Source organism: Tasmannia lanceolata, unplaced genomic scaffold, assembly GCF_043159265.1.
Source record: "Tasmannia lanceolata isolate RefF3 unplaced genomic scaffold, GAP_Taslan_0.1 ptg000019l, whole genome shotgun sequence".
NCBI lineage: Eukaryota > Viridiplantae > Streptophyta > Magnoliopsida > Canellales > Winteraceae > Tasmannia > Tasmannia lanceolata.
The window spans coordinates 31,552,306-31,570,000 of NW_027518696.1; positions in this window are offsets into that span (position 1 = coordinate 31,552,306).

Sequence of the window (17,695 nt, forward strand, 5' to 3'; positions counted from 1 at the left end):
GTAGGCCATTCTCTAGGCCTTCCATGGGTTCGTGCCGGGGCGACTTCGGTTGCCCTCGCGAGGTGTACACCTTGCGGATCAGTCCATGGGGCATCTTGCTCCTTGGATGACCAAGCCCTAGTGCTTGGCGGATTGGTGCGTGGCATCGTCATGCCTCGTACTCGATGGACTTTGCATTAGGCCCCAAGGCCGTATGTTCGATGTACTCGTGATGCAGGCTGATCATGAGTGTGGGTATCTAGAAGCGCATGTCAAGATCTGAGCCAAGCAGCCTGTTGAACAGCTTAGAGTTTGTGTGCACATTTGAAGCATCAAGGGGTGTTGGCGTGCAGGGCCTTTAAAGGCTTGCACGATTGAAGGCTGGCCCTAGCATTCGTGCATGTTGGGGCGCCGCACGGGTTATTCCGTTGCTCAAATATTTGGCCCGTGACAGTTGGTATCAGAGCAGAATGTCCAAGCTATGTATTCAGAGTGTGCTTTGAGAATTGGTGCCAGATGGTATCTAGTGCCAGATCAGAGCAGTTATGAATCAGAGTTTTTCAAGGAGCTATGATACAGTTGGTGTCTGTGTTGGCATAGTTGCAGCAAGTGGCAGTGTTTGCGGCTATGATTAGCGCATCTCTAGTGCATGTTACTTTGCACAAAGGAACGGGAAATGCTTTCTGTTGTGGCGGAGTTGGAAAGAGCTTGAATGTTAGCACACCAAGTTGGAAGTGCTAAGTTGCGGATGTCTTTGAATCTAACACTTTGAAAGTCCATTAGTCAGCCGAAGAAGATCTAAAATTGTGTGGGTATGTTCCTTTCTGTGGACTCTCACTTATTCTACTTGAGTCGCGCAACAGAGGCGCGATGGCCTGGAAAGATTAGTACCATCAGTGTTTGTTCAAGCATTGCTCAATGGATTTGCTCGAAGCTTGATACAGTGTTAGAGCTGCAACCATCAGCGAACAGGTTGGCATCTTTCAGTGACCCACCGATGTGTGAGATCGGAAGTGGCAGTTGGGGAGTTGTGAATGCTCCGTTGCAGTGTTGGCTAAACATTGATGTGTTAGCATATGGCCTTAAGGGCTTGCTATGAAAAAAGGGTTGGCTGCTGGTATAAGCCTTCCCCTATCAGATGAGGTGTCGAACGTGTCGGCACCAAAGCGCTCACCGAAGTGAATTTGCTTGCTCAGTGTGATGGCATAACCAGTTTGGCGAATTAGCAGACATGCTCAGGATGAAGAGCTGGTCAATGACTGAAGTACTTTTATGGCAGTTCACAATTACAATCGAGCATGCGTGATGCTCTTCTCAGAAAGACCTTGGAACGAACGCCAAGGCCGCTTAGATTTGATAATGGGTTTGCTGTGCTGATATGGGACAGTGTGGTGAGCTCAGATGGCATATGGGCAGACTGTGTTGGTATGGGACGACATGGTATGTTTGTGTGTTTCTTGCTGCTTTAGAATCTCTTAGTTTGTCGAAATTGAAAGGACAGCTCAATCTGAATGATGGAATATTTGGGGTGGTTAGCAGTGTGAGTACTAGCCGCAAGTGCCCAAGGAGACCATTTGTGGCATAAGGGTTGATTGTTCAAATCAAGTTCTATAGTGTTGAACCGAAGCAGGCAAGACTAAGCGTCGCAGTTGATTGATCCCAACAGGGGATTCTTGGCCTCAGGAGGAGGCGAGACTGATGTGGTGGTCTCTTTGCTTGGGAGTGCTTGTGGACTCCGTGGTTGGTTTGCACTTTGCAGGTGGCAAGTGCTGCACTTGGCCGAAAGTGAGGCAGGTGCTGTGCCAGAAGTGGTGGCACATTCAGGGAGAGACGAAGCGGTGCAAGTTGGCCATTTCGGAAGACCACTCCAGAGGAAGCTCGAGTGTAGCTGAGGAGGAACTTGAGAGTTGCTTGAGGAAATGATTCAAGCTGGTCGCTCTGCCCTCATGGAGTTTGGTGGAGTGCTCAGAACCATCATCACCGGTTGTAGGTGAGCCAAAACCTTCCATGCCGAAAGTGATGGCATGTTATCCGGTTGTAGGTGAGCCAAAACCTTCCATGCCGAAAGTGATGGCATGTTATCCGGTTGTAGGTGAGCCAAAAACCTTCCATGCCGAAAGTGATGGCGTGTTATCCGGTTGTAGGTGAGCCAAAACCTTCCATGCCGAAAGTGATGGCATGTTATCCGGTTGTAGGTGAGCCAAAACCTTCCGTGCTGAAAGTGATGGCACGCTACCCGGTTGTAGGTGAGCCAAAACCTTCCGTGCCGAAAGTGGTGGCACGTCATCCGGTTGTAGGTGAGCCAAAACCTTCCGTGCCGAAAGTGGTGGCACGTCATCCGGTTGTAGGTGAGCCATAACCTTCCGTGCCGAAAGTGATGGCACGTCATCCACAGCGTTTGTAGGCACCGTCAGAAAACCTTCGCCTAGTTTGATGGAGTCCGGGAAAACCATCGTTGTTGAAGATAACTCCAGCAGAGCTATAGTGCAGTGATTGGCAGAACTTGAGGCAGTGTGGTATGCAGTAGAAGTCAGAATACGCTGATTGTCGAAGTACCAGTGGCAGCTGCTTTCAAGATTGAGAAGTCATTGTTATTGTGGAACTGAGCTTCATAGAGCGTTCAGTGTCGACGAGGGCGTCGACGTTATCAGGTGGGGGAGTGTCACGGGGAAACAGTTCAGGACACAACCGGTATTAGAATCCATCTCGTCTCGTCTCGTTGCGTCTTGGAAATGTGTTGTTTATAGCACCTTTGGTCGCCACTGGTGGTTAAGGGGGTTAGTTGGCCAAACACTATAGGAGGAGGTGACCCTGTGACTTGTGACTTCTCCCCCGTTAGGCCCAGCAGGTGTGGGCAGGAGCCTTGGTGGCTTGCTCATGGGTTGCAAGAGGACTTGCTTGTGCATCTGTTGCACACAGTAGGAAATCATACTTCAACTCGTAGGCGTGCCCTAAGGGAGCTTTGGGTGCGGACTGCGAGCTATCCATAGGGATGCTCCAGTTTCTTTGGTTGAGGATGGGGGCCAAAGACAGTGCATGTTGGGTTGGGTTCCCACATGCATTGCGCGGCGGACCGGTGCAGGGGGCTACTTATACTGTTTGCCCCTCTGCACCGCGGTACGTCTCGTGGGTAGGCCATTCTCTAGGCCTTCCATGGGTTCGTGCCGGGGCGACTTCGGTTGCCCTCACGAGGTGTACACCTTGCGGATCAGTCCATGGGGCATCTTGCTCCTTGGATGACCAAGCCCTAGTGCTTGGCGGATTAGTGCGTGGCATCGTCATGCCTCGTACTCGATGGACTTTGCATTAGGTCCCAAGGCCGTATTGTGGTACCCTGATCCCGCGAGAGGGGTGTGGGGCGCGAGCCGCCGCTCTCTCTCTTGGTCTCTCGTATCCACGCGATTGGCGTGTGCATTTTAATGTTGATTTGAATTAATCTTTCCTGTGAACTTGGGATCACTAAGGCAATCCGAATTCCACACGAAAGAGACTGACAGAGTCGCCACCTAGATGTGGGATCTAGGACCCGTAATTAACCAGAAATCTAGACTCGCTACCTGGTTACGAGAATGGAAGGTATGGGGAGTTATCCGCCACATGCACCATTCCTGCCCGATAATCGGTCTTCGATTCCAAAAGCTAATTCTTTTAAATTTATTTTAAATGGCTCATTCAACTCTATGTTAATGTGCGAACTAAGTGACATGCATCCTATGATCTAATTTTAATGTGAATCCTAGATGTGTATCTTGATTTATTAATTTGTCTGGATTCATTCTAAGTGAAAGTTCTCCTAGAATTCTAATTTCATGGAAAATCCTAAGTGATTTGATTAAGCATTTACAAGAAAATTAATATACAAAACACCACAATTTGTTTGTGGTGCCGACTCGCGGGTGGTATGCCATCAGACATCCAAGCTGCCTACGTACCCAAGCCTTACTGGGATCAGAGTCGACGTAGTTCGGTGCACCTAAGCTAAGTTACATATGCCTAACTCAACTAAGACACCGACCTAGACGGGATTGACTGTTTCAACAGTTTTAAGAGAAGTTATTTAATTCAAGTTGAGGATTTTATTATCTTAGGATTTCATCGAAGATGCTATATGATTCTTATCTAAATGCAAGTTGTCCCTTAGACTAATGCAGGTTAGCCTACATCCTAGTTTACTAGGCTTGTCCTATGGAAAAGATCGGGTGACTAGTGTAACTAAACCTATGGCACGGTTGCTATACATAGCAAACGTCCGTGATGAGGCTGGACTCCTGACTCTAGGACTCCCTAAAACCTAAGACTCCCTAAAACTTAGGACACGATACGACACGACACCAGTGTTCCTAAATTGGGCTCTAAGGGTTCCTAAAGGAATTTTGAATCCACCGGCTCTTGGGAATCTCGAATTCTTTTGGGTTTGTGGAAACTTTTAGAGTTTTCTTGAAGCTTTTATTATCTGAAGGTATTTAGTGTGTTTGGTAGCTTTTAAAGTTGTTTATTTAGAAGGTTTTAGTTTCATTTGAAATTTTTAGTGGTCTTTTGGTTAATGGCTTTTAACGGATTTTTATCAGTGGATTTTAAATGGGTGAATTTTAGTTTTGTTAATTTTAGGTTGGATGTACTTTAGATTAATGTCTTTCGATTTTGGTTTGGAAAATGACGTTAACACAACCAAGTTTTGACAATTGCACAAATTCGACAAACCATTGACCATTAAAAGATCTGACAAATGCAGCCCACTAAAACTGTCGTAACTCTTTAACCGCTTGGCCAAATTCAATGTACAAACATGCGTTGGAAAGATCTTTTATAGGGCTACAACTTTGTAGTTCTCCATTGTTTGTAAATCTGTGATTTAGAGGTTCGAATTTGTGTTGCAAACAAAAGGACAGCAACATTAAACTGGAAATGCCTAAAGGTGTGCCGCAACCATTTTGGACTTAACTTTTTAACCGCTCGCTGTCTGATCTAGCACGAATACTCGTTGGAAACGGCACGAAAATATCTACGACTTTGTAGTTAACCATTTCCCACGATTCTGTTGTTTAGAGGTCGAAAAATCTGTTTAAAGTCTAACAGCTAGCACTATGACGGGAATGATATTGGCACCCCCATGTTTTCTTTTGATAGTTCTTATTTTTTTAGTGATTAAAAGACGGTGAATATGAAAAATGGCTTGAATGGGCCTGAGATTAGATTCAAATGGGATGTTTGAAAAAGGGGTTGTTTTTATCTACTTGGCAAGGTGGGGTATGGATATTGGGTTCTTGAGATTGAGTGGGGGCTGTTGTTATCAAATTGGAGTGGGGGCTGTTGTTATCAATTGAAAGATGGAGGTTTTGTAAGCCAAATTAAATGGGTTTTGATAATTCATGTAAAATTCAAGTTTTCTTTCTTGTAAATGTTCAAAATTTTTAATGAATTGTTTTCCCAAAAGAAATCTAAATTCCCTAACAAGCCAATGATTTCAACATCCCATTGCAAATAGGTTCTAATGACCCTAACACATTAATCATATTTAGCATAAGTGAGAACATGACCAAGGCCAAACTAGTACAAAATTAAACATGACATCAACCAAAATATACGCAAAACAACACTCAATCCTACAAATATAGAAAAGAAAATAAAATTCCAAAAGACATACCTTTTTGTAGACGATATTCCATGCAAACTTATGGAGAAGAGGGATTTGGTCTAGAGAGAGGGCTTGAATTTTCTAAGAGAGGGGTTCTCTCCTCTTTTCTTTTTTTTCCTCCTCTTCTTTGGTGAGATGAGAGGGTATTTATAGGAGAATGGGATAGGAGGTTAGGTGAGGTTAGGTGAGGTTAGGTAAGGTTAGGTGAGGTTAGGTGATGTTAGGTGAGGTTAGGTGAGGTTAGGTGAGGTTTGGATGGTTATGATGGGAGGAGAGGTTAGGTGAGGTTAGGTGAGGTTTGAATGGTTAGGATGAGAGGAGAGGTTAGGTGGTTTTGGATGGTTAGACCCAGGTCATGATCTGCCATTGATCTAACGATTTACGGAAATCGGGTCTCGGAATGGAATCAGGGTCCGGGCTATGAAGTGACCCTAGCTTATTTTGTCCCGATTGATGATCCGTAAAGTCAGATCAAGATATTAATGACCTAAAACATATAAATCAATGATAGAGGGGGTTCTCACATGGATTTAACACACTAATTTATTTGTTGATTAAAACAAAACAAAATGGGGTGTCTACAGATGCCCCTCTTTGGTAGAGATGACGTAGTCATTGAATACCAAAGTTAAAAATGACAGAACCATTTTGCGTAGTTTTAATCGACAAAGGACTCTCTAGATACAACGCACCTTAACATAATGCAAAACCTTAGATGAAACCCTAGAACTTGAATAATAATAAAAACTCGATGCGGCGCCGTTCACAAACGGGCAATTAGAGAATGAGATATCATTTTCGAATGGATTCTGAAGGGAAAGGACAAAGATCGCTCTCAAACAGTTTTTAGAAGGAGATGAGACGCCGCTCACAAGCGGGTTCAACGAGGATAAGAAGCATTCCCAAATGGACTTGGATAATGAGGCACCGTTCACAAACGGCCTCAAGGATAAGACAAGACCATTCACAAATGGACTCGAGAAATGAGGCACCGTTCACAAACGGGCTCAAGGAGGAAGATACCATTCACAAATGGATTCGAGAAAAGAGGCACCGTTCACAAACGGGCTCAAGGAGAAGACAAGACCATTCACAAATGGACTCGAGAAATGAGGCACCGTTCACAAACGGGCTCAAGGAGGACGATACCATTCACAAATGGATTCGAGAAAAGAGGCACCATTCACAAACGGGCTCAAGGATAAGACAAGACCATTCACAAATGGACTCGAGAAATGAGGCACCATTCACAAACAGGCTCAAGGAGAAGACGAGACCATTCACAAATGGACTCGAGAAATGAGGCACCGTTCACAAACGGGCTCAAAGAGGACACGAGACCATTCACAAATGGACTCAGAAAATGAGGCACCGTTCACAAACGGGCTCAAGGAGAAGATGAGACCATTCACAAATGGACTCAGAGAATGAGACACCTGTTCACAAACGGGTTCGAAGAGAAGACGAGACCATTCACAAATGGACTCGAGAAATGAGGCACCGTTCACAAACGGGCTCGAAGAATTTAGGGATTTTTTTATGAACTTGAATTTGACGTAGGAATGGATTTTTATTTTTATTTTTTAATTAAGGATTTGGATTTGATAAATTTTTTTATTTTTGGAAAATGAGGTACCGTCCGCAAACGGGCTCAAGGAGAAGATGAGACCATTCACAAATGGCCTCGAGAAAAGAGGCACCGTTCACAAACGGGCTCAAAGAGGACATGAGACCATTCACAAATGGACTCAGAGAATGAGAAACATGTTCACAAACGGGTTCAAGGAGAAGACGAGACCATCCCCAAATGGCCTCGAGAAAAGAGGCACCGTTCACAAACGGGCTCAAAGAGGGCATGAGATTTTTCATGAACTTGAATTTGACGTAAGATTGGGTTTGTTTGAATCGGGGATTGGTTTTGATGAATTTTTTATTTTTGGGAAATGAGGTACCGTCCGCAAACGGGCTCAAGGAGAAGACGAGACCATTCACAAACGGCCTCGAGAAATGAGGCACCTTTCACAGAAGGGCTCAAAGAGGACATGAGATTTTTCATGAACTTGAATTTGACGTAAGATTGGATTTGTTTGAATCGGGGATTGGATTTGATGAATTTTTATTTTTGGGAAATGAGGTACCGTCCGCAAACGGGCTCAAGGAGAAGACGAGACCATTCACAAATGGGCTCGAGAAATGAGGCACCGTTCACAAACGGGCTCGACGACATAAGATAGCTTTGATTGATGAATTCAACAATGAAAAATTTAGAGATTTTTATGAATTTGAATTTGACGTAGGATTGGATTTTTTGAATTGGGGATTGGATTTGATGAATTTTTGATTTTTTGAGAAATGAGGCACCGTCCACAAACGGGCTCAAGGAGGACATGAGACCATTCATAAATGAACTCAGAAAATGAGGCACCGTTCACAAATGGGCTCAAGGAGAAGACGAAACCATTCACAAATGGACTCGAGAGATGAGGCACCGTTCACAAACGGGCTCAAGGAGAAGACGAGGCCATTTGCAAATGGGCTCGAGAAAAGAGGTACCGTTCACAAACGGGCTCGAAGAATTTAGAGATTTTCCATGAACTTGAATTTGACGTAAGATTGGATTTGATGAATTTTTTATTTTTTTGAACTCAATGAAATCGGGGATATTATGGATCGTGCCCGACAAAGATGTTGGAAACTAGGACTTTGACGAATGATGAAACGGCAAACCTTTGGAACGAAGAACCATTACTAGCAAGAATGGATTAGGAACATTTTTATGAAACTTCAACAAGATTTTTCTCAAAGAGACTGCTGGTCTTGTCTTCTGGGGATTTTGATAACTGAAACCTTGAACAAGACATTTGAGATTGGTAATTTAGAACAACGACTCTCTTGGATATTAACATGGAAAAGCGGGATCTGCTTCTTGACAGGTGTTTAGATAAACATTTCTTGACCAGGATAACTAACCGGAAGGGAATTATGAATTTGAATGGTTCATCTTTCTGAGAAATTGGCTCAACCACCATTGCATCTGAGGTTCTTCCAAGCTTAAGGTGCCTTCCTGGGGTATGATCTTTTTACGGAAGCTGGGCTTTCTGATGTTTCTACTTCTGAATTTTTCTGAGCTGATCTTCTTTGAAATGAAGTTGTTTGACTAAATTCTCGAGCTCTTTCAGGTATAATTGCAGGGAGCTGCCTAGGCCTGGCCTCCTTCACCAAGACAGTTACATCATTTGGACATAGGAACGACAATTGACTCTTTCTAAAGAGAAAACTTAGATGAAAGGCACTACTCAAAGGATTGAGCAGCCCTGAAGGAGTGAACTTAGAATAATAAAGATTGACTGACTATACTGACAAACATAGTGATGCTTCTGACTTAGTTAATGTTTTGTTTGGTAAGTCTATCCTTTCAAGGAATAGTTTTTCAATTGGTAAACACCGGACTTCTTCCTCGAAACAGTAATGCCTCAAGAATTTAATTACGACCCCTAAGATTGCTTAGCTTCAATGCCCCCAGTTTTGAGGATATCACTTGAATTTGCTTGAACTTCAGTTGATCTTCAGTCTTGATACCGGCTGTTGCCTTCTTATACTGATTCTCTTACCGTGACCAAGTCACCTCTTCAGGGTTTTTAACTTGGCGGACCGCGCTAGCCTTAACTTTTGCCTGAACCACCTTTCTAGGTTTTCGATCCAGCAGGCTATCCCCTTAGCTTTTGCCTAAGCCGCCCTTTCGGGTTTTCAACTTAGCAGGGGAATGATCTTAAATTTTGCCTAGACCGCCCTTTCAGGTTTTCAGTCTAGCAGATCTTCAAACTCCGTTATTTTTCTTATTCATCATCATTTCATTTTTTTATTGTATCTCAGGACCTAGCTCATTAGTTCTGAACACCAGAAGGACTTTTATAGGTAGGATAGGGCTTTTCAAAGAATGGCTTAAGGCTCAACAAAGATTTCGACCGAACCTGTGAACAGGTCGCCTACATATCCCAAGGTAGGAATCAGGTCGTGTGTAGTTCAGGGCGAATGCCCCTAGTTTGAAGATAAATTGTTTGATTTTTTTTTCTTTTTTCTTTTCTTTCTGGAACAATTAACTTCTCTTCTTTTGGAACTTGTCCCTCTCTTTTTTTTTTTTGAAAGGATTGAATTTCTTTTCCTTTTTGAATCGACCGAACTCGGTTCAACCGAGTTGCCTACGTACCCCAGTATAGGGATCAGGTCTCGCGTAGTTCGGGGGAATGCCCCAAGTTTGATGGGTTTTCAAGAAAATTTGATTTAGGCTCGAAGGGTTTGCAAATCGGTATTCTTTTGACATTGGGTTTTGATTTTGGGATTTAATCGGCCAAAGGAGGCCTTTCGATGTTCAGATTGGGAATCGATCTAGGTTACTAGAGTCCCTCTGGTACTGATTATTTTTTTTTCTCTTTTGTTTTTTTTTTTTCGCGGAGTTTGACGGCATTTCCAGGTAAGAGATAATGGATCTTCTTCTTTCAAGATTCTAATACGTGCTTTTGACTTTCATAGAGCGAAACTTGTTCTTTGACATCCTCCATCTATGGATTCGTACTCTCGATATCTGATGATCACTTTTCATTGTTTGCTTTTGAACTTTTCATCTTGAATTTGTTGGCTTTATGAATTTGAGAACCAAGGTCATTGATTGGAAATATGAAAGTTGTTTCCACTCTATGCCCCTTGTATAGCATATATCTTCTCACTTTCTTCATTTTCTTTGAGCTTTCCATCTATGTCTTGCCCCTGGTATCGGTTGTAGCTTTTCTAGACAATCTTCTTATTCTTGAAATAATTTTATCAATTCTTCACACTCTTTAGAGGGTAATGTATTTTCAATCGGCATTCACTGAATCAAAGTTTCAGTGCCAGTGTTTATCATTTCAATTTCATCTTTGAAAGGTTGGGATTGGCGCTCCTCCTCTCGTTCAAGTAATTGCTGTGACTCAAGTGGAGTTTCGTCAATTTTGTCCTCATTTGAGGAGGGAGTCTTATTTTAAGATCAGAAGCACACTTAAGAACAGACACAAGTGAACTTTTTGGAACTGACTGAAATTTTATTTAAAGAAAAGCTATTACATCAGACGACCTATCCTGAACATGCTCACGATTCACAACTCTAAATAAGAAAGAGAAACAGAAGATAACTTGCCTGGACTAGGCATTGACCTTTAACTGTAAGACCGGACTCAACAATTATACTGACCATGATGACTGACTCAACATAAAATAGTAAGTGACTAAAACTTTAACTGCTGCAACTGTTTGGCGTTGAAGGCTCGGCGAAGGCTGGTTCGTTCTGAACATCATCATGGCTGATACTTTCAATTTTGGACAATGATGACTGATTCGCATAGGGAAATGCCCCTAGCTCAATGATTCTGAGAGTGAACTCTGAAGGACTTAGCAAAATAATCTTGAAAAAGGTAGCCCCTAGAGGAGGAACAGACCAGGGGTACAAGCAAGATTGGATTATCTGGACCAGGCATGATCAGATCATGAGAACGCATAATCGAAAGATTGTGAGATTCTGCATCTGCCAGTTAGGGGATGGCATGAAGATACGATCGAATCGTATGACAGAAGAACGAAAGACGCACGATCAAAAGATTAGATGAGATAGCATAAGATTGCTTTCAACGGATAGATCATGAATGACTAATCCTATGAGATCTTTGAAAATTATGGGATTTATATCCTAACCCAAAGGGAATTTTTTTTTTTTTTTTTTCACATTTTATCAGTGTTACCTGAAGGCATCAACCCTAATCCTAATCTATCGGAGTGGAGAGAGAATCTCGACTCATGACTTTGTTCGTGTATCTAAGGACCGATCGTGACCATTGGAAGATGGACCACGGCCTAATCTAGACACCAATGGGTAGGATATCCTAAACTAGGCTCACACACATGATGCACATGTGTTCGTATACTACATGCATGTGTGGGTTAATCTAGGGGTAAGGCCAAGAGTTCCCTTAGCGCGAATCCCTGCTCGATATACTGTACCAGTGTCCGGCGTATCAGTACGTGAACAAGAGATCCGTTTACGTACCATAAAGGTACCAGGCTAAGGGTGGAATGCTTCTCTAGCACAGAGGCACCAGGTGATGAAATCCCAGTCAACCATGCTAGATAACACTCCGGGTTCCTAAAATAGGACGTGTGTGCACGTGAGATGCAAGGGTTTAGATGCAAGTGATGTAAGTGTGTGCAATAAGTTCGCGCAATCTATGATGCCTTCAGGTTTTGTTAAATTAAGTTCGAGTAAAATGTGATGAGAGAATAAAACAAGACAAACTAATCTGACAAGTATACAAGAGATAGAGTTCTTATGAGCCAGTTAAATTAAATTCAAATGAATTATCTTTTGGAATTTTAATGAAGTTAGGTGATCCCCAGCAGAGTCGCCAGACTGTGGTACCCTGATCCCGCGAGAGGGGTGTGGGGCGCGAGCCGCCGCTCTCTCTCTTGGTCTCTCGTATCCACGCGATTGGCGTGTGCATTTTAATGTTGATTTGAATTAATCTTTCCTGTGAACTTGGGATCACTAAGGCAATCCGAATTCCACACGAAAGAGACTGACAGAGTCGCCACCTAGATGTGGGATCTAGGACCCGTAATTAACCAGAAATCTAGACTCGCTACCTGGTTACGAGAATGGAAGGTATGGGGAGTTATCCGCCACATGCACCATTCCTGCCCGATAATCGGTCTTCGATTCCAAAAGCTAATTCTTTTAAATTTATTTTAAATGGCTCATTCAACTCTATGTTAATGTGCGAACTAAGTGACATGCATCCTATGATCTAATTTTAATGTGAATCCTAGATGTGTATCTTGATTTATTAATTTGTCTGGATTCATTCTAAGTGAAAGTTCTCCTAGAATTCTAATTTCATGGAAAATCCTAAGTGATTTGATTAAGCATTTACAAGAAAATTAATATACAAAACACCACAATTTGTTTGTGGTGCCGACTCGCGGGTGGTATGCCATCAGACATCCAAGCTGCCTACGTACCCAAGCCTTACTGGGATCAGAGTCGACGTAGTTCGGTGCACCTAAGCTAAGTTACATATGCCTAACTCAACTAAGACACCGACCTAGACGGGATTGACTGTTTCAACAGTTTTAAGAGAAGTTATTTAATTCAAGTTGAGGATTTTATTATCTTAGGATTTCATCGAAGATGCTATATGATTCTTATCTAAATGCAAGTTGTCCCTTAGACTAATGCAGGTTAGCCTACATCCTAGTTTACTAGGCTTGTCCTATGGAAAAGATCGGGTGACTAGTGTAACTAAACCTATGGCACGGTTGCTATACATAGCAAACGTCCGTGATGAGGCTGGACTCCTGACTCTAGGACTCCCTAAAACCTAAGACTCCCTAAAACTTAGGACACGATACGACACGACACCAGTGTTCCTAAATTGGGCTCTAAGGGTTCCTAAAGGAATTTTGAATCCACCGGCTCTTGGGAATCTCGAATTCTTTTGGGTTTGTGGAAACTTTTAGAGTTTTCTTGAAGCTTTTATTATCTGAAGGTATTTAGTGTGTTTGGTAGCTTTTAAAGTTGTTTATTTAGAAGGTTTTAGTTTCATTTGAAATTTTTAGTGGTCTTTTGGTTAATGGCTTTTAACGGATTTTTATCAGTGGATTTTAAATGGGTGAATTTTAGTTTTGTTAATTTTAGGTTGGATGTACTTTAGATTAATGTCTTTCGATTTTGGTTTGGAAAATGACGTTAACACAACCAAGTTTTGACAATTGCACAAATTCGACAAACCATTGACCATTAAAAGATCTGACAAATGCAGCCCACTAAAACTGTCGTAACTCTTTAACCGCTTGGCCAAATTCAATGTACAAACATGCGTTGGAAAGATCTTTTATAGGGCTACAACTTTGTAGTTCTCCATTGTTTGTAAATCTGTGATTTAGAGGTTCGAATTTGTGTTGCAAACAAAAGGACAGCAACATTAAACTGGAAATGCCTAAAGGTGTGCCGCAACCATTTTGGACTTAACTTTTTAACCGCTCGCTGTCTGATCTAGCACGAATACTCGTTGGAAACGGCACGAAAATATCTACGACTTTGTAGTTAACCATTTCCCACGATTCTGTTGTTTAGAGGTCGAAAAATCTGTTTAAAGTCTAACAGCTAGCACTATGACGGGAATGATATTGGCACCCCCATGTTTTCTTTTGATAGTTCTTATTTTTTTAGTGATTAAAAGACGGTGAATATGAAAAATGGCTTGAATGGGCCTGAGATTAGATTCAAATGGGATGTTTGAAAAAGGGGTTGTTTTTATCTACTTGGCAAGGTGGGGTATGGATATTGGGTTCTTGAGATTGAGTGGGGGCTGTTGTTATCAAATTGGAGTGGGGGCTGTTGTTATCAATTGAAAGATGGAGGTTTTGTAAGCCAAATTAAATGGGTTTTGATAATTCATGTAAAATTCAAGTTTTCTTTCTTGTAAATGTTCAAAATTTTTAATGAATTGTTTTCCCAAAAGAAATCTAAATTCCCTAACAAGCCAATGATTTCAACATCCCATTGCAAATAGGTTCTAATGACCCTAACACATTAATCATATTTAGCATAAGTGAGAACATGACCAAGGCCAAACTAGTACAAAATTAAACATGACATCAACCAAAATATACGCAAAACAACACTCAATCCTACAAATATAGAAAAGAAAATAAAATTCCAAAAGACATACCTTTTTGTAGACGATATTCCATGCAAACTTATGGAGAAGAGGGATTTGGTCTAGAGAGAGGGCTTGAATTTTCTAAGAGAGGGGTTCTCTCCTCTTTTCTTTTTTTTCCTCCTCTTCTTTGGTGAGATGAGAGGGTATTTATAGGAGAATGGGATAGGAGGTTAGGTGAGGTTAGGTGAGGTTAGGTAAGGTTAGGTGAGGTTAGGTGATGTTAGGTGAGGTTAGGTGAGGTTAGGTGAGGTTTGGATGGTTATGATGGGAGGAGAGGTTAGGTGAGGTTAGGTGAGGTTTGAATGGTTAGGATGAGAGGAGAGGTTAGGTGGTTTTGGATGGTTAGACCCAGGTCATGATCTGCCATTGATCTAACGATTTACGGAAATCGGGTCTCGGAATGGAATCAGGGTCCGGGCTATGAAGTGACCCTAGCTTATTTTGTCCCGATTGATGATCCGTAAAGTCAGATCAAGATATTAATGACCTAAAACATATAAATCAATGATAGAGGGGGTTCTCACATGGATTTAACACACTAATTTATTTGTTGATTAAAACAAAACAAAATGGGGTGTCTACACGTATGTTCGATGTACTTGTGATGCAGGCTGATCATGAGTGTGGGTATCTAGAAGCGCATGTCAAGATCTGAGCCAAGTAGCCTGTTGAACAGCTTAGAGTTTGTGTGCACATTTGAAGCATCAAGGGGTGTTGGCGTGCAGGGCCTTTAAAGGCTTGCACGATTGAAGGCTGGCCCTAGCATTCGTGCATGTTGGGGCGCCGCACGGGTTATTCCGTTGCTCAAATATTTGGCCCGTGACACAAGGCTTGTGAGCAAGGCTTGTATGCATGGCTTGTGTGCAAGGCTTGTCTGCATGGCTTGTGCGCAAGGCTTGTGTCCAAGGCTTTTGTGCAAGGCTCGTGCGCAAGGCTAGTGTGCAAGGCTTGTGCGCATTGGCAGGTAGCCCACCACCATGCACGATCCAAATGCCACTCACGCGACAACACGGTGCCAAGCCGGGCATGGTGTGCACTCAAAACCAATCAACGGACAGAGGTCATGCGTCATGGGGGGGATCTAGCAAGGCCATGGGGAAGGTCATGGAGGACCTTGGAAGCAAGCGCAAGACGAGAGCGAATCGAACAAGGGGCCAGGACGGGGCCTTGTGCCCATGGTCTTCGCAAGACAGCGTCCAAGGCGCCCGAAAGCCCAAGGGAACCCAAACCCGGCCGACACTTGCAATCGCACATGCTCTCTGCAACACACCATCAATGCCGCCCAACGGGGCCAGCACGAGCAGTCATCCGCGGTCCCCTGGCCCTGCGCACGTTTGTCTTTGAAACCGAGCATCAATGCCACAGAAAGTGCCGGGGCGCCAGCTGGAGCCATCATCCGCGTTGCCATGGCTCGCTTGGCCTTGGCTTGCCAGGCCCCGACACGAGCAATCGCGCATTTTCTTTGCAACCGACCATCAATGCCGCCCAACGGGGCCAGCACGAGCAGTCATCCGTGGTCCCCTGGCCCTGCGCACGTTTGTCTTTGAAACCGAGCATCAATGCCACAGAAAGTGCCGGGGCGCCAGCTGGAGCCATCATCCGCGTTGCCATGGCTGGCTTGGCCTTGGCTTGCCAGTCCCCGACACGAGCAATCGCGCATTTTCTTTGCAACCGACCATCAATGCCGCCCAACGAGGCCAGCACGAGCAGTCATCCGCGGTCCCCTGGCCCTGCGCACGTTTGTCTTTGAAACCGAGCATCGATGCCACAGAAAGTGCCGAGGCGCCAGCTGGAGCCATCATCCGACGTGCCATGGCTTTGGTCCCATGGTCTTCGCAACCGAGCATTCGTGACACCCGACGGGGCCAGGACACCAACCCTTCCGACACGAGCATTCGCGCATGTTCTTTGGCCACACAACGGCGCCAGCACGAGCAAAATCATCCGCGGTGCGGTGGCCTTGCACGGCCTTTTGTCTTTGGAACCAACCATCAGTGCCACGGGAAGTGCCGGAGTCCCGGCATCCGCGGTGCCAAGTCATTGCGCCCTTGGTCTCTGCAGCGGGGCATGCCGGGCACTCCCAACCATTGCAAGCAAGAAAGAAAGTAAGTAAGTAAGTAAGTATTACATATAGGGGCGGGACATGCGGGGAGATCAGCGAAACGTGCATTACGGGGCACACGCACACCTACCGGGGCATACCGACCCCTATTGGGGCACACGTGTGCATATCGGGGCATACCGGGCCTATCGGGGCACACGCGTACATACCGGGGCATACCGAGCCCTACTGGGGCACACGTGCGCATATCGGGGCGTACCAAGCCTATCGGGGCATACGCATGTATCCCAAGGCATACCGAGTCTATCCGGGCCTACGCGTTCATACCGGGGCGTAACGGGCCTATCGGGGCATACTTGGGCATATCCGGGCAAAAAATGCCCAAAACTTGCGTAACCTTGGCAACCGTGGTCCATTCCTCTCTATATGCCTAGCCTTGGCAACCGTGGTCCATTCCTCACTATATGCCATGGCCTTGTGCCCATGGTCTTCCCAAGACAGCGTCCAAGGCGCCCGGAAGGCCAAGGGAGCCCAACCCAGCAATGCCCTGCTATGGCAAGCCAAGGCCAAGCATTCCGGTGCCTATCCGGGCAAAAATGCGATTCCTCTCTATATGCCTAGCCTTGGCAACCGTGGTCCATTCCTCACCATATGCCATGGCCTTGTGCCCATGGTCTTCCCAAGACAGCGTCCAAGGCGCCCGGAAGGCCAAGGGAGCCCAACCCAGCAATGCCCTGCTTTGGCAAGCCAAGGCCAAGCATTCCGGTGCCTAACCTTGGCAACCGTGGTCCTTTCCTCACCATATGCCATGGCCTTGTGCCCATGGTCTTCGCAAGACATCGTCAAAGGCGCCCAAAAGGCCAAGGGAGCCCAACCCAGCAATGCCCTGCTTTGGGAAGCCAAGGCCAAGCATTCCGGTGCCTAACCTTGGCAACCGTGGTCCTTTCCTCACCATATGCCATGGCCTTGTGCCCATGGTCTTCGCAAGACATCGTCAAAGGCGCCCAAAAGGCCAAGGGAGCCCAACCCAGCAATGCCCTGCTTTGGCAAGCCAAGGCCAAGCATTCCGGTGCCTAACCTTGGCAACCGTGGTCCTTTCCTCACCATATGCCATGGCCTTGTGCCCATGGTCTTCGCAAGACATCGTCCAAGGCGCCCAAAAGGCCAAGGGAGCCCAACCCAGCAATGCCCTGCTAGGGCAAGCCAAGGCCAAGCATTCCGGTGCCTAACCTTGGCAACCGTGGTCCTTTCCTCACCATATGCCATGGCCTTGTG